The sequence below is a fragment of the Impatiens glandulifera genome, chromosome 3 (assembly GCF_907164915.1).
Source record: "Impatiens glandulifera chromosome 3, dImpGla2.1, whole genome shotgun sequence".
Taxonomy (NCBI): domain Eukaryota; kingdom Viridiplantae; phylum Streptophyta; class Magnoliopsida; order Ericales; family Balsaminaceae; genus Impatiens; species Impatiens glandulifera.
The window spans coordinates 28,524,778-28,531,919 of NC_061864.1; the positions used below are offsets into that span (position 1 = coordinate 28,524,778).

At 31.5% G+C, this 7,142-nt stretch overlaps 1 long non-coding RNA gene across 1 annotated transcript; it reads right to left on the bottom strand.

Moving 5' to 3' along the window:
• Positions 1 to 1,544: 1,544 nt before the first annotated feature.
• Positions 1,545 to 2,256, bottom strand: LOC124928700. The gene is made up of 4 exons (XR_007098581.1): positions 2,218 to 2,256; positions 2,066 to 2,143; positions 1,893 to 1,964; positions 1,545 to 1,680 (listed from the first exon to the last, which is right to left on the bottom strand). It is a non-coding gene; the product is annotated as an uncharacterized LOC124928700 (long non-coding RNA).
• Positions 2,257 to 7,142: the final 4,886 nt, after the last annotated feature.

Sequence of the window (7,142 nt, forward strand, 5' to 3'; positions counted from 1 at the left end):
ATTATAGTTAATTATTGTGATATTAAACCTTAATTAGAAAAATTAAATAAAAATCCAAAAAATAATTTTAGGTTAAATATTATATTTATTTTACTCAAATTAAAATCAAAAGGTGTTGAAATTATTTAATTATGGTTTTAAACAAAAATTATGTAAAATTATGACTAAAAATAATTAAATAAATACCCAAAAAAAAAATGGACATAATTTTTATTATGTTTCCAAAAATATTTTTTGTGAAATTTTTGGTGAAGAAAAAACGCAAAAAAGGTGTTAAATTTCGATTTCAAATAACTATTTTATTAAAAATAAAACTGATAATCCTGTGTAGTCAAAATCATGTTTAATTATTGTAGCCAGGATTTCAGCTATCGGATTAACGCTGGATTTTCATCCAAACGCCTACAAATCATCCACACAGCCGGATGTAACGAAGCCAAAGCGCGCCCGAGCCACAAAAAAAATACATATTACAGTTCAAATCAAAGAAATTAAATTCCAGCCAAGAACATATATATTTTTGTAAAATCTCCTCCGGTGATCTGTTCTAGAATTCAATTGTATGATTTCTTTGTTTAGAATCATTCCCTAGATGTTATATGAAGTTTCTGTTGAAAGAGTTTTGATCAAATCAACCTAAAACGAAAAAAATTGAAAAATTGGATTGAAATTATGGATTTTTTGAAATTCATGTTCTTGAGCTTTAATCCTAAATTTTTTTTATCAAATACCTATTAAACATTTTTGTAAACATGTTAGAATAATTTTCAAATCATTGTATTAATATAATCCAGATCATGTTTGATCAAATTGAAATTTTGAAAAAATGTGTTTGAATTTTGTTTTTCAAAAGTTGTTACAGAGCTTGAATGATGTTCTTGTTTTGGTCATGTTTGACTATATTCATAATTTCAAAGCTAATGGAACAATAATCAGACCTTAAAATGACTTAATTTAAAAGATCCCAAATTTTGACCTAAAAATGGTGTTGAGAAATTGATCTTTGTAGAGATCGAAAGATCGTGATTAGCGTTAGGGCTTTTATTCCATACAATCATATAAGTCGATTGCAACTTACAGATCATGATTCCATGATCTGCATGAAAAGTTATAGCACATGCAGTTCTTGACTAATTCAAGAACATTTGGTTCTCGACGACCGACTCCTGTAGGACCGGTAGCGAGAAATAAGACCTAGAATCTTCAGTCTAGACCAAGACCAATGACCAATACTATTGAGTCAGGATCGAGACCGAGGACCGATGTTCTCGAGTTAGGACAAAGACTCAAGACCGGTGTTCTTGAGCAAGAATCGAGGAATCTGACCTAGGTTTCTAACCTCTGACCAAGAGGTCTGACCTGGGACCAAGCCTCATAGGTCCACGATCGAGAAAGCCTGGACTTGGGACTAAGCCTCCTAAACCCTATGACCGAGCCCTCAGATTTCTCGACAAACAACATGATCCATCTATTATTCATTACAATCCCTAAAAGGTTCACTTGGATCTTATTTTATTCATGTAAAACCGAAATTGAAATTAAGGTTTTGAGAAGGATTCATGCATCCTCAACACATATATTCAAGATACCCATTATTTCTTGCGAGACAAAAGATGAATTTACGAGATGTTTTTGTTTCCTTCGCTCCTCTTCCTGAAGCTCTTAGAAGAAGACCCGAATCTTGATCGTCGTGAAAAAAAGAAGCAGATATCCATTGTAAGGAATTTCTCAGCTAGATAAGATGAATGAATGTTTATTACCAAAAATGAATAATTAGGGTTTCTATTCTTATTTAGGCCATTCTTCTATTTTTCTCATCTTTGGTTTTGCCAATTGTATATTATAATTTGGTATTGTAACACAATTAGCCAAATTGAGAAAAACATAGTCACTGCGTCTAGCTGGCATGTTTCTTTTTTTTCCAATTTGATTGCATGAACAGACATAAGCTCATACTCCACAGCCTGTTTATAATTCACATACAAAAGTAAAAACAAGACAACCATATTATCTTATCTTCTTTAGACAATTCGGAACAAAAATCATAAGCTGATCGACGACTTACCTCCAACAACTTCTTTAATGTCCTCTTTTCCAAATAGAAGTCGACCCTCTCTTCCTCTCGTTTCAAGCATTCTTCAACCTGAAAATCGAACAAATTTCAGTCTTTTTTAAGTACTCAATATGGAAATTGCTATGACACTAAATAGTAAAAACCTTAATCATGTAATCTTGGTAGGATTCAATCGAATCAATGTCAATTAACTTGTTGATTCCATCCTGCAGAATAGGCCAGCCTTCTTCTATTGTTATGGTCGCATGATTATCTTCACCTGCCATTTCTCTTTTTACTTTTATGGGATCTGATCGAATTCTATGTATACAAACGCCATTACATACTTCTGCCAGTGCCACCTCCACCGCCTATCCGATTTCATCCTTCCAAGAACTTTCTCCTAATCGGTCCAACAAGTTGTCGGTCAATGCGACTGAATTTCTAGGCCAGAGCTCCAAATGGGACCTAATATGGATTTTGTAATATGATTTATTTTTAATCACAAATGACTTTAATAATATTCTCAAATTAATTATTCAGTCGTTTGCTCCGATTGTGTCTTGGATGATTATTTTTTGAGTTAGATTTCATTTTTGTTTAACCGCAAATAGGATGAAATTATTAGATATGAAATTATTTTTTGATTTTTTAATAAAGAGTTACTAAACTCATCTTTTAGTTGGAAGCCTCCTACCGTAGTTTTTCAGAATTTCTACAATTTCTTACTTTTTTTTTTCCACAATATATATAAATGGTTAGTTATCATCTAACAGAACTTTTTTTCGACATTACTTACCTACTCTCGGTTAAGAATAATTTTATTATTTGAATTTTAATTATTACAATTATGTCATATTATTTAACATTTAAATTTTTATTTAAAATTTTGTTAACATTTAATTTTTGATAAATAACTTCTTATTTAATTAATAAAAAATTATTTTAGTTTTAGCCCTGGTTACTTGTCGAGGCACTGGAACGCATCTTTTATTTCCCTATCTTCTAAGTAACTAATTGTCTCATATTATGAATTGAAAAGAATTAAAGTTGAGAACTAAATTTCTTCTTTTGCTTTATGACATTTTTTAGTATGGAAATTTGAATTGATGTTATGTTTTTGTTTGTTACAACATTTTTTATTTAGTTGAATTTGATTTTATATTTTATATTTTTGTAATTCGAATATTAATCTAAATTGTTAAAAGGTCATTTACAGTTTATATATTTAGATTGTCTTTAATCATAATTTTTTTTTTTAAATTTATACATCATTTTTTATAACAAATGAGATGAAGTGAGCTTTTTTTCAAACATTAAAATTGATCTTTTCGTTATAGATTATTTTTCATTTATCATCTTATTATTTTTAAGAGTTTTTATTTTATTTTTTTGACAATATATATATGGCTAGTTATCAATTGATATAACTTTTTAGCGTTATTTATTAACAATCGGGTAAAGACAATTTTTATTGTTGTTCAAAATATTTGAAAAAAATTATTTTCACCAAATATTATAATATATTAAATTAATGATTTGATAATTAAAATAAGGGCAAATTACTTGGGTGGCCCTCGAATTACTCCGATAGCTCACTTTTAGCCCTCAAATTATTTTTTTAAACAAATCGCCCCTTCAACTTTTAGAAAGGTCACCAATGGTCCTCCCGTCAACTTTTTAGTTAAACATAACGACTTAAGCTTAAAATATATATATTTTTATATATTATCTTTAATCTTATTTTTTATATTTATATATATAATTATTAAATCGCTTGTATATAATATTATATATATCTTTTATTATTATTATTATTAATTTTTATATTTATATAATTATTAAATCTCTTATATATATATTATTTACTTTTATATATATATTTATATTGGAAAGTTATCATTACTTTTAACCTTCAAATTATTTTTTAAAATATATAATCTATAAATTATATAAATTTATTTATATATATATATATAATTAATGATTAAAGATAATACATATAAATTATTTTTAAACTTCGTTTTATAGATATAAATATATATAAGTAAATAATATATATATAAGAGATTTAATAATTATATAAATATAAAAATTAATAATAATAATAATAAAAGATATATATATATATATAAGTGATTTAATAATTATATATATATAGAAAATAAGATTAAAGATAATATAAAAAAAAATATATTTTAACCTTAAACCGTTATGTTTAACAAAAAAAGTTGACGGAAGGGCCATTAGTGACCTCTCTAAAAGTTGAAGGGGCGATTTGTTTCAAAACATAATTTGAGGGCTAAAAGTGAGCGATCGGAGTAATTCGAGGGCCGCCTAGGTAATTTGCCCTTAAAATAACAATAATATTATATTATAACCTCGAGAATGGTCCCTTCGTAGCTTGGCACGTGTTTGGACGACATGTGACAATATAGGGGAAGATCCGAATTGGCTCAAGATTCGATGTATTTCAATATTGGTTTGCATGTCAGACATTTTTATAAAGTAAACATTATTTTTAAAAAATTTGATAGTACCTGTGAGCTTTTGAAATAAACTATGTTAAAATAGTTAATTTAATTCAAATTTTAATAATATGTGAATTTGACTTGAAATCTGGTTTAAATTAACTTAACATGATTAATTTAAAAATTATTTATTTGAAAACAGAGTTGTCAAATAATTTCAGAAAAATCAGTAAAAAGCACGTGTATAAACGTATTTTATACTAGAGTTTCTATAGAGGTTCATATTTTGGTTACGCTCGGGAAAGAAATTCCGCGCTATTTCATTTGTGCCCGTCAAAGAAGGGTTTAGGGTGTAGTATTTATATATTTAAGGTGTTATGTATTAAGGCCCATATATATATTAGGGCCCAGATACATTAGGTTTTAAGGCTCTTATCTCTATATATAATCTCCATCTATTGGAGAGGCTGTAATTATGGAAAACCCTATTATTGAATCCTTTCATTCGTAGCATGGTATCAGAGCTATGGAATTAGGGTTAAGGCTTCTTTTCTGTTTTCCCCTTCCTCTCTAATTACTATTGGGTTTGTTCTTGAGGATTGCTTGCATTTATTCGCCATGTCGGAAGAAGGTAAACCTAGTTCCAAAGATAGTGACGGTGGTGCTAGTCGGGGATATCATTTAAACTCGTCCTTTGTTCTTAGCCTCGTGAAATTGGATGGGTTGAACTATCTTGCATGGTCGCAGCTTGTTTACTTTCGATTCAAGCCAATAGAATGCAGAAATTCATTAATGGGAAGTCTAAGAAACCCAAGGATGATGATCCGAGATTGGATGATTGGGAATCGAACAATGCCATGGTGAAAACGTGACTCTTTAATTCTATGAAACCAAGTATTCTAAAGAGCTATCTATTTCTTGCCACTACTTAAGAAATTTGGAGCTTGATAGCTAAGACGTACTCCCATTCTGGAAATTGTTCGAAGGTTTATGAGATTCGAAATAGAGTTCGAGAGACAGTATAGGGTAACAATACACTAACAGAGTGGGTTATGGACGGAGCTAGATCATTATCGCATCTTTAGAGCAGAATGTACGAAAGATGTAGAAGCCTATCAAAGGATTGTAGAAGAAGATCGTCTGATTGACTTCCTAACTGGGCTAGATATCTACTATGATCCCATTAAGGAAGAATTGATCGGGAAAGTTCCACTCCTTGATGTTTCGACTACCCATGCTCGTATTCAGGGGGAGGAGACTCGACGACATACTATGGTTCCTCAATCAGAACACTCTGATCGTTCTGCTCTTGTTGCTACCCATGTTCTTGTTAACGCCCCGTTAGTATAAACTTCCTTTGTTTATGTGAGTCCACCTCTGTGTGATCACTTCCAGAAGACGGGGCATACTCGTGATAGGTGTTTTCTCCTACATCCTCACCTCCGTGGCAGTGGTCGTGGTCGTGGTCGCGGCCGAGGTCGTGACTCTAGAGGACATCGTTAGTATAATGCTCACCTTTTAGTGGAGACACAAATTTCTGGTATGGATACTCCTCCACCTCTAGAGGAGGTTCCTTTGACAGTTTCGGAGACGAGTGCTCTTCGCAACTTGCTATCCAACTCTTCTGCTTCTTCCACATCCTCTCATCTTGCCCATTCCGGTATGGCTTCTGCCTTAACAACCTCACAGTCTTCTTCTAACTCTTGGATCATTGATTCAGGAGTCTCTGACCATATGACACTTCTAGCTTTTTTAACTCTTATTTATCTCAACAGAATATAGTTCGGGTTGCAGATGGATCCCTTATACCTACTCTAGGAAAAAGGTCTATTCAGCTTTCTTCTAAGCTACCTTTGAACTCTGTCTTATATGTTCCATCATTCACTTCAAATTTGTTATCTGTTAAACGTATTACAGAGTCTCTAAATTGCTCGGTAACATTCTTCCTTTCTCACTGTGTTTTGCAGGACATAACAATTGGTCAAACGATTGGTGGGGGTAAAGTTTGCAATGACTTATATATCTTAGAGGATGTGCCCACTTCTTCACCGATGGTCCACTAAGTATCAACTAACTCTCCGTTAGAGTTTTTGTATTCATGGCATAGACGTTGTGGTCATCCCTCATTTGGTGTATTAGAACATCTTTTCCCTACTTTTACTAAGAAATGTAGTAGGTCTGACTTTATGTGTGAACCATGTGAACTTGCAAAACACAAACGTTCCAGTTACCCTATTAGTTTTCAAAGGAGCATGACTCCATTACTGCTCGTTCCGGGTATAGATGGTTTGTCACTTTTATTGATTGTCATACGCGTCTCACCTGGATTTACTTACTTCATCACAAAAATGAAGTATTTGAAAGCTTTTAATTATTTCATGCTATGATTCATACACAATTTCAAGCTGTTATACAAATCTTACGGACCGACAATGGTACAGAGTATACTAATGGGGATTTTGAGTCTTACTTATCTTCTCATGACATTGTGCATCTTACTACATGTGTCAAAACTTCTGAGCAAAATGGGATAGAAAAGAGAAAGAATGGTCATCTTTTGGAGGTTGCTAGGTCTCTCATGTTTACTATGCATGTTCCTAAATTCCTATGGGGAGATG